Raw genomic sequence first — 10,858 nt, 5'->3', positions numbered from 1 at the left:
TGCATCAACCTAGAGAATGGTGCCTTAGGAATAATCAAGTTGGCACTCTTTTGGAATTTCCTTATCTCACATAGCACAGCTATGCCTAGTCTCCATATTCACTTCTTATGTGTTGGAGGACGCGTATTTCCAGATGGAGCAATAGTGGGAGGTGGAGCAACTAGAGCATGTGGACCACCATTTTTGGACAATGGAAAACCATTATTATTGACCACACTAGGGCCACCATTGTTGGAAACAATAGCACCACCATTATTAGCTGCAGTAGGGCCACCATTGTCAGCCACCACCAAGGGACCTTTGTCACGCACAGTATGCTCACTAGATTTGGAAGAGTGTTGAGCTCTTGCTCCTGCAGGTGCCTTCTTGATAGAAAGCTTGGAACGTTCCATGGTTGTGATGATGAAGGATAGAAAGGTGGAGGGTAGAGTGAAGAGTAATGGAAAAAAATGAAAGCAGAGACTTGACTTAAGTACGAAACTTTTACAAGTTACTATGGTATAAATGAACTTTAAAATTGTTATTTCATTTCATTTCTCCACCCCATCCTTGCCTCTCTCTCTTTTACCCCCCCTCATGCCCCTCTCTATGTAGGCCAGTGAATGTTCCAAGGTTTGGAATTTTCATATCTTTGTGTTAAGATTTTGAAATTGACTTTTCATATTTTAAAAAAATAGTTCAAAATCAACTTTGAAAAACATAGTGACAAACCTTTGAAATTTTAAACAAAATTTGCAAGACATCTCATGTTAAAGGTAGGAGTACTAATGTGTCATATCCTTAGTACCTGTGCTCTCTCGTGGGCTCTAAATGCATCAAAAGTATTATCTTTATGTAGGTCTCCATTTCTTGCCATCTCTCTCTTGGGTCTCCAACAATTCTGTGTGGTGTTCTCTAACTGTGCTATTTTCATATCTTGCTTTTCTCACTTCATAAATTGCCCTACTTATAAATTCTACTTGAGAGGTTTTGGAATTCTTTTCTTTTTCCTTGTATCGTATCTCTAATCTCCTATACCACCATTGTAATAATTGCCTCATAGAATTGGAATCATTGATGCCACCTCCATGATCAATTGCCTTTTGAAAAGCACAACAAGCTTGCCAATGAGATCATTCCATGCCTTGAGTTGACCATACTGCTAAACTTCCTTGATATGCAAAGTATGGACCATGTGCTTCAAGTACATGCTGCACAAGAAGAGAGATTAGAAACACAAACTAATTTGATATGATGATATTTTTTTGTAATGGTGACAATATTGACCATGTAGTGTGTTATGTTGTTCATAGTCCATGCCTTCACCATGGACTTATGGAATTTAGTAACTGTCTATTTAAATGTATTGGTATCACCATCGCTACACCTCAACTTTTGTAAGAGAGTTGCTAATCTATCTAGGTGTAATATTTCTGCTGAAAAATATTACGTGTGCGCATGAGTCCCGGGCAAATGTCAATAGTGGCATTGTACACTCTCCATGGGCCAAATTGAGATTTAGGACTATGGTTTGATTAAAAAACCACATTCTTCGTAAGAACCTCCTCTTAGGAGGCCAAAAGGAAAAATTGTTGGAATTATGACAAATTTTTTTCCCCTCTTTCCCCCAGCCGACGGTCGTGCTGGAGGAGAGGGAGGGGAGGCGCGATGACTGAGCACCCCACTGGATGCCATGGGGGGGGGTGAATGCCATGCAAATGGCCACGTGGGGGGAGGGAGATACCTCTCCCTCTCCCTATAAAAACCTTGTGAGGGAGAGAGCCAGGACATTGCAGAGAGGAGGAGGCGGTAATAATCCTGAAGCTGCCATGTGAAAGAAGGAGTGGAGCCGCCAGTCTGCTGCGTCAGCGCCACCACCACAAGCCATACACGCCATCAAATTCCGTCCAAATCGTTACTGCATTCCGCCTCCTGCCTGCCATCGATTCTTGCCCACGTGGTTTCTGAGACCATAGAAGCTTCCAAGAAGCTTCTTGGAAGCTTCTAAGGGGAGGGATATAAGCCCCTCTTCTTGTGGGCTTCCTTAAATTAAAAACCCCCCATCCCCGGGATTTAAACCCCTTCCCGTGGGTTCCCCCCCCCCCCCCCCCCCCCCCCCCCCCAACACACAAAAATCTATCTTTAAAGTCATTTAACCCCCTTTCCTATTGCCTTTACAAAGAGGGTTTTTATAACCCCATCCCTGGGATTTAAACCCCATTTCTATGGGGGTCCATCCAAGCCCTTTAAAACCCCATGTACCCCAGAAATTAAGCCCCTTTTTCCCCCCTTGGATTCCCCCACAAGCTCCCATTAGCCGGAGGTTCTAAACCCCCTTCCCTATTGCCCTCTCATCGAGTTCTTGTTACCCCGGAATCTTTTAAAATCCCCTTTTATTTGCCTTCCCAAAGCAATCTTTTACACCCCTTTTTCCTTGAAGTTTAAGGCATTTTTCTTCCCTTATAGACCCAGAGTTTAAGCCATTGCATCCCCACAAAGTTTTTAAACCCTGTTTCCTTTCAAGGCATTCCATTACAAGCCTTTTTAAATCCATTTCCTAATCGTGAAATCACTACTTCGAGGAGGAAGACTTTAAGGCCTTCTAAAGCTCGGTTTCAAAAGATGGTGAAATTGATCAAGGAAGCCGAACCAAAAGGGAGTTTTCGCCTACGAAGGAGATGGCCAAGATCATAAATCTGCATCCAAGGCAAAAAGGTCGAATTTGAGATGGCTCCTAAGAAGGCACAAGGCGCAAACGCAGGAGGATCATCTCCTAACATCCATGTGGACATTTCACCACAAGTCCAGGTTTTTCTTCCTAAATTTTGTTTAACGTCGTAATATTTTGATTGTGCATAGATCATTTATGGAATTAGGATTCACTTTTTTTATTGAAATACCTTGGCTAAATTAAAGGAAATAACTTCGATCAAAGAATCGGTCATTTGTATTAAACGAATGAAAATGAAGAGCATAAGATCTCTATGCATTCCTAGCAAGTGGTTATTATGCATTGCAAAGTAACGAACTCGGATTAACTAATTCCCATCTTTATAAAATCGAAATTACTGATGTACACTTCGATAATGCATGGGAAAGAATAAATCACATGTCGCATTATTAGGCATCTTTCCTTCGAAATGATTCATTAAAAGAAGGTCACTAATAATCCGTAGGAATTTACAAGGCATGGAAATGGTTCTTGAGCTGCATGAAGTAGATTAAACTCTAGGCAATTCACATAAATTTCAATCAATTACGTAGGTAGTTACGAAAGGTTGTGTAATGCTCATTCAGCGTACGAATATCTCATTGAGAAAAGAAGTTAGAAAAAGCTGCATGGTTCACATAAACCCCTAAAGTTTAGTAGCATGAATCTTGAATGCATGTTACAAAAGGATCAATTGGAATTATGCCATAACTTAGCATATGCTTTGATCTTAACCAGAAAAGTTAGGGTTTGTAAAATCTACTCAATACGTAGGCAATGGATCATGTGGTTACGAAAATGGTAGCGTAATTATCTTCAAGAGTAGACAAGTAAATTGGTTTAACCTAAACACCTAAACCGCGAGGGACTCGTTAGGAATGGTTAAATCGATGCAACATATCCCAAGTGCTAACTGGGATTTAGCATTTTGAGGATGTGACCTAATCGCTCTTATTGCCAAAGCTGAGACTCTTATACCTAAAGACTTGCCCACATTCACGAAATGTAGGGACAATAGAACGTACTTGCGAGAGATGATCTAGGGTTTTTACCCTAAGGATCGCTCGCTAAAAGGATGAAACTCGATTTAAATTTGGAACCCTAGACTGACAATGTCGGCCTAATTCAATCAGGAACGGATTGTTATGAAGACACCCTAACCCTGTTTCCTATCTAATCATGATTTTGTGATTAGAAGACGCCATTCGATGGGTAAAATAGTCCCATGAGTTTTGATGCGACACTCGTGCAACAAGTTGCAGAGTCGCATGATCTTGTGAATTGATCACAAGGGGATGGTCAATTCCTCGAAATGAGATTAGCATATTCTTACGCAAGTTTATCTTGCAAAAGGATGAATAATCGTCCTGATATAGTACCTTTCTTGGGTAAAGTGACCAAGATACGAGGATTAGATATTTGCTTGAAAGTAAAGGACCAATCAGTAAATTGGAATAACATATTTACTGCTAATAGAACTTAAGGTATTGGTTAAGGTGGGTTAATGGGGTACAACCCTAACCCAAGGATATAGGGTTAACAAACAAACCCTTGGGAATCTTGCCAAGTCAAAATTGATCCCGGATTGAATGTTGAATACATTCTGAAAGAAGGATTCACTCCTTAGCAGTTGGCCAAATAATGACCACTGGAAATGATTGTGCTTGTAACAGTTGTATAGAGCACTGTTTGCTTTGTTTGCTCAAGGAATTAAAGGATGAAAAGATATCTAATGCTTCAGGTTGAAGGCCTGAAGGGAGAGACAGCTCCAGTTACCCCAAACTGCCTGCCTGACCCCAACCAAGGGGGTTGTTAACCACGCCAGAAAGGTGGACTGAACCCATCGTGAGAGGTCTCTCCGTTGAGTGCTACTTGGAGCAGGAGGACGCTTGGGTGCCAGGGGGGCTTTGGCTGTAAATCCCTCGCCTTTCGGGCCCTGCATAAGAGGCCAACGTGACTCGGGATTGGATCTTGAGGCCTGCATACTAGTCTACGGGCAGAATCTTGGATTAGTAATCCCTGTGGATTGCTGGATAGCCTTCGGACGGATTATGGATAAGCCTACGGGCTGGATTTTATAAATGTATTTCAAAGATAAATATGATAACCTGTTGAAAAGGAACTTGTTTGACAATTTTTTTCTATGTCAAGTGCTATGATTACGTGAAGGAACAGGTACCTAACGGGCTAATTAAGGGAGTTGATTGATGCATGTCCAACTAAATGTGGTAGGTAAGTAGATAACTCAAACAACCTGAGGCAAGTGCGATGGATGTGGCCATGGGTTCGTCCTATAGATGGGTGGTCCCGGTTGGCCAGGAACTTTTCTCAAATGGAATCGACGGCAAAAAGATCGTTCAAAGGACACGAATAGCAAGGGCGTTGACCTAGAGTCTAAGTTACAATAATCTCGGTTTACACTGTTTTAGGGGAACGGAATGGGACTATGCCTTATGGCAGATAGGTCGAGCCTTGCATCCCTCTCATTTTCCATTCTCCTTGAACCAAGTGCAGCGTGAATCCGCTTTGACCCTGGCATTTCTGCATAAATTAATTCGCTTGGGGTTCGACGCTAGTTACTGTTTAGGAAATGACCATTAAGGAAAACCGTGATTCAGGTCGGTCCTAAGTGGGAACGGCCAGAATACTTCTGCTACATGGCAGACATGGAAAGTTCTAGATTGCAATCCACGTGACATTCCATGGGAGTGCCAGGCGGAGCTTTCTAGACCTCCTTTCTGATGGACTACTAAGACGTGTCCTAAAGAGAACAGGTGGACACGTTACACTAGGTATATCCACACTTTTGCCTTTGCAATCCTCGTTCATCCCCCATTGCTCTAATCCAGAACAATAAGATGCAACTTTTTCCATGCTTCATACCTCTCTGATTGTTTTACAAGTATATTGTCGTCCTCATCTCAAGGTGGAGATATAAACTTCCTAGCATTGGGTCCACCAAAGCATGGTTTACAAGGGATATTTCCAGTCTTTTCCAAATTTTTCTCGTCTTTTTTTATTTCTACTTGGTCTTCATGTAATCCAACTTTAGAGAGGACTTGTTCTACATTCTTGCATGTAGCATCAACTTCTGACACAGGCTCTCCACAAGCTGCATCTTGTATGCAAAGCATATATATTTATATACTAGCTTCTCAATTATTCTAACTAAATAATGCAATGTGCAAAAGTGAACCCTTATTAGTGGTATTTCCAAAATAGGGCACTAGTTTGGATCCACTGGAACTAGCATTCCATTTCTTATGACTTTTTGATCACGTGTTGGAGCACCTTGTTGTTCTGCCTTGGCAAGCTATTATTTCTTTCCATCTTTCCCTTTCTTCCTAGTTTGCATGCAGTATATGCATGGAAATTTCGCATTCACTGCATTTGATATACTAAACATACACTTCAATGTTTTTAAATCACCTGCAAGATGCCATTCAACTTGATAGTCCCCAAACTCCTCGATGTGTAAAATTGCTCCATTATTTTATTGTTGAATAACATTGGGTATATTAGTGAGGCTTAAAAAAACTTTAAGTGTTTCATGGTCCTCCTTTGGTACTTCAAATATGCTGGAAGCCACCATATTTCATTATTTGATTGTACATTGAAGTATATAGGATGGTTTTCATCGATGTTGGGATCCAATGCTCGATTCATAAGTGTTATACTCACATGTTCAAGTTTTTTCCCCTTAATAATCTCACTCTCATCAAGTTTGAGGACAAACTAAAGCTTGCCTCTACATTCTTCCATAGGCATATTGTAGAACTTGACCATAGCAATCTAAACCCTACATATATCCAATACAAAGTTGTTGGATGCATTCAATACAAATGCAACTTCTTTGGAACCATACTTCAATATGTGTGTATTCTCCAGATGTGTTGGCTCACCAAATAGTTATAAAACTTTCTCATTTAGTTGTTTTTGAGCCTTCTTCACGTGAAATGATTTTGGTAGCTTAGTTTTGAAGACTCGCTTAGTTTTGAAGACTTGATTAAAACTTGTATCCAATTGTTGATAGAGCATACTATATGACTCATATCTCATTCCCACCTTGTCACATAATCCCTGAGTATCTACAGCAGTAAACAATTTGCTTACATCCCTAAGATGTTCACTTGGGACACCATCTACAATGCCCCTGAATTTACAAGTTTACAATGCATTTTTTACCATATCCTTGCTTAGGACTTTGGCAACAATATCATTCTCTACATGAGGGAACATATTTCTCATTATAGCACATTGATCATATATCTGTCTTCTATGATATCGTCCACTTCCTTTGGTTAATTGGTGAATTGGTTTAACTAATTGGATGCGCTGATGTGCTTCTTTAGTTAGTGGGGTTTCCATCCCACCTATCACACATTATATGGTTGCAATGTCCATCCCTACATATTATGTGGTTGTAGTGGGGGACATGGAATGAGCAAATCATTAATTTAGAGGGGACTCAATCCCCCATATCACATATTATACGGTTGCAATTGTGGCACTAATATGAGCATGCTGATTTTGGAGCTGCATATACATGGACATATTCTGCAAAATCTATTTTAGATCCTCTGTTGAAGTACTTGACGCAGCAGTCATTGATGGAGCTGAAGTAGACGCAGCTGGAGTTGTAGAAGAAGCTGAAATAGAGGCTGAAGTATCTCCCATCCTGAAATTTCTGCGATGCTTTCACGTCGGGTTCACCAAAGATGTCGAAGGGTTTGTGAAAGAAATGTCGCAACCACAGAGCACCTTGATTAATTTCAGGATAGAAGACCAATCATGCAAATAAGCAAGATGAGAGGATTTGTGAGCAGCAAAAGCACTAATATTGTGCCAGAAAAATCTGCAGAATCCACTATTCAATCAGCTAAATATTTCGACAATCTCTGAAACTCTTGACCAATATAAATCAGTCTTCAACTCTGTCGCTGATAGATATCAGCCCTCAATAACTTTGGAAACCATAAAATCACAGCCTATGTCTCAATATGCTGACATACAATAGTAAACTCTGTCTCTTGCTGAGTGATCTCAGCTATCTACTCATCTCTCATAGAAACTGTAGTCTCTGAATGCATAACAAGGAAAGAATCCTGCACATAACTTAAACTCTCTGTAGTACTCTCTGCATATTCCATGTTTGAAGGTGGCTTTGTTGGGTAAAACTCCCTGGCATGAAGCAAAAACTGAAGAGTTGAAGTAAGCCCTATTCTTTACATACCACTCAGTGCATCCATATCCTGAGCTGCACCACCATAGCTGCTATGACGTGCATTCAGGTGAGTTCTTGTGCTGAATCCCTGCATTATATTTAGTTCACAGTCTTGAAAACCTTGGGCAGGTGTCCAAATAAGCCTGTGTGTCCATATTCCTGTGGAAGAGCATACTCGGGCAAGAAAATTCTGAGGGAGAGGGAAGCTGTATTGTATATTCCCTTTGAAGCAACACCATCAACAAAGGAAGGATTGGCACAAGGGCAGTACTGAACTCCAAAGGAGAGCTGAATCCATCCTTATTGCTGTGATTTAGCAACCTGTGAGCTTTAAATCGTTGTGCAGAGCAGAACTCGATTTGGAGTAAGCAGCTGGTAGTACTTTTGCATCAAGCTTCTCGAGGTAGTTCTGGAAGAAGCGCAGAGAAGGATCCTGAAGAATCGAAGGATTGCTTTCGTAGAGTTGGATGAAAGGCTTGAGCATGTATGACATTCTTCTTGTATTTCCATAGCTTGTCGGATACCTCACGCTCTTTAATTACAACTTATAATTCTTCCATACTCCAGTGAAGTTCTGCAGCCTCCTCTTTCGATCAAACTACTATTGCCACTGTGACCTCTGCACGAGGGAGAAAACACCCTGTCAGAGGATGTAGAATTGCGGGTTTTTCATGGCTGCGATGTGATGGGCTCCGTCTCCAACTAGAATGAGATCTCTTTCCCCATAGAAAATTTCTCTCCGTTTCGAGCCTCCTGTTTTTCTTGCTTTTTCTTCCCCCAGCTAGACAACACGCCTCCCAGGAAGCAGGCCGCTTGTTGCTGAGGAGAATTTGAAAACACAATTGTATATGCAGCAGCAACAACAATTGCATCAACAGCAGTTGTCTCAGCAAAGGCAACTCTATTCGGAGCAGGAGAATGCAAACAGCGCGACTAAGGCTATTGAAGCAGTTGAGAATGAGAAGAAGCTATTTGACGGGCGTAATGTTTCAGCATATTTGAAGACATATGAGATCAAGATGGGGTTTTTGGGAGTTCCTGCTGGACTTATGAGTAAGTACTTCCTTCGTCTTGTCACACCTGCTTTGAGGACAAAAGTGACTGATCTTTTTATTCAAAATACACATTGGCAAGATTTTAAGAAGGCCTTGAAAGAAGAATACTTCCTTGAGGACTTTGGTATGGCTACTCGGCGGTCATTCCGAGAGTGGGTCTACATGCCAAACAAAGGTCCAGCTGCTTCGGAGTTGATTCGAGAATTCGAAGAGAGGTATAGTCAGCTTGATGCCATTGAACAAAGAGCATTGGATGTGGAAAAATTTGAGCTTTTCTTGCAAGCTGCAGATCCTACTCTTCAAGAAGAATTGGGTGAGCTTCTTGAAGATCGCACGAAGCCTATGGGTCTTAAAACTGATTGGTAGGATGCTCAGGATGCAGTCTCGACTTTGACCAAGAGGAAGATATGGAAGACTCGCCTACAGAATGGTTCCATGACACCTACACCATCATCAGCTCCTATGCCTACTTCTATCCCTGTTATTTCTTCTCCTCCTCAGCCAGTTTCATGCCTATGCCAGTGCCTACTGTTTCCACTCCACCTATTCCTCCTGTTCCACGACCGATGCCTACACCTTCTGTTCCAAAACCATCCGCTCCATCGGTGCCTATCTCTCTTGATGACATAATCAAAGGCATCACAGATTTGACACTGGAGTCAGTCAAAGCGGAGTTGGTGGGAAAGTTGAAGGAGCAGTTTGCATCGACTGCGCCTGCTACTTCTTCTAGTGCTCCTACTGCACCTAGGAGTGCTCCTAGTGCACCTAGGAGAGATCGGAGATGTATTTGGTGCGATAGTACGGACCATCAGCATTGCAGGGATTGTGAGTCTTTTCAGGATGCAAGGAGGAAGAATTTGGTATATTTTGGGCAAGATGGTAAGATTTGGTTGACTGAGACAGGAGCTCCACTTGCTACCAACTTTGGTAAAGGTGGAATGAAGAAGTTAGTGGAGGACATGGCTGCGCGTACTTCTTATGTGACAGCTAGAGGTGATGCTTCTGCATATGGAGTCCAGATTGAGAAGGGATCAGAGACTCAGTCAGCGTTATGGACTTATGCTATGGAGACTGCAAACAAAGGGAAAATTCAGCAAACTGTTTTGACTAGTGCAGGCTCTAGCATCAGATCAGAGACAGGTTAGGACTCGCCTGTTGACAGGTATTCTATTTATGCTTATTTGGCTAAGTCTCATGGTGCAGATGTACTTGTTGAGGAGAAGCGTAAGAGGGATGAAGAAAATCCAAGTGCAGCTAAGAAGACTAGAGGGGGTGAGTTTGTTACTCCACCTACTGCAGGACCGTCTTCAAAACCAGGGCCAGATCGACAGATGGAGGATGCTCAAAAGAGAGAAAAGAGGCAAGAGCCTAGAGAGAGAAAGCAGCCAGGATTCAGATTGATGTCCGATATTGAGACATCTACAGACATGAAGAAAATCTTTAATGATAAGATACTTGGCAGTGAGGTGACTTTCACTATTTATGAGATTTTGGGCATCTCAAAAAGAGAGTTTCAGGATCAGTTTCAGGAGGTCTTGAAGAGGAAAAGACATGCATTGTCTACCACTGATACACAGGGAGTTTTGATTGGGGAGTTGGATGAGGATGAGGATGAGGTTATGATTGATAATGCTTCTGTTTTTCCGCAAGTTGAGAAGAGGGTTCAGCCTATGCATTATGCTGAAATTGATGAGCCTGTTTTGATACCGCGTAGTCACTTTTCGTGGAGCCATTGGGCTAGGGCAACTACAGAGACGACGGTAAAGATTGGAGAGAAACAGGTGCCTTATGTTGCATTGGTTGATCATGGTTCAGAGATTAATCTCATAGTTCGTGGAGTTTATGAGAGTAACAGATGGCCTATGGATGTAGAGCATGGGTGGCGTATGA

The sequence above is a fragment of the Lygodium microphyllum genome, chromosome 19 (assembly GCF_053477565.2).
Source record: "Lygodium microphyllum isolate KBCC chromosome 19, Lygodium_microphyllum_v1.1.10, whole genome shotgun sequence".
NCBI classification, from domain to species: Eukaryota; Viridiplantae; Streptophyta; class Polypodiopsida; order Schizaeales; family Lygodiaceae; genus Lygodium; species Lygodium microphyllum.
The sequence above is the reverse complement of the archived record's forward strand: the minus strand, read 5'-3'. Positions refer to the sequence as shown.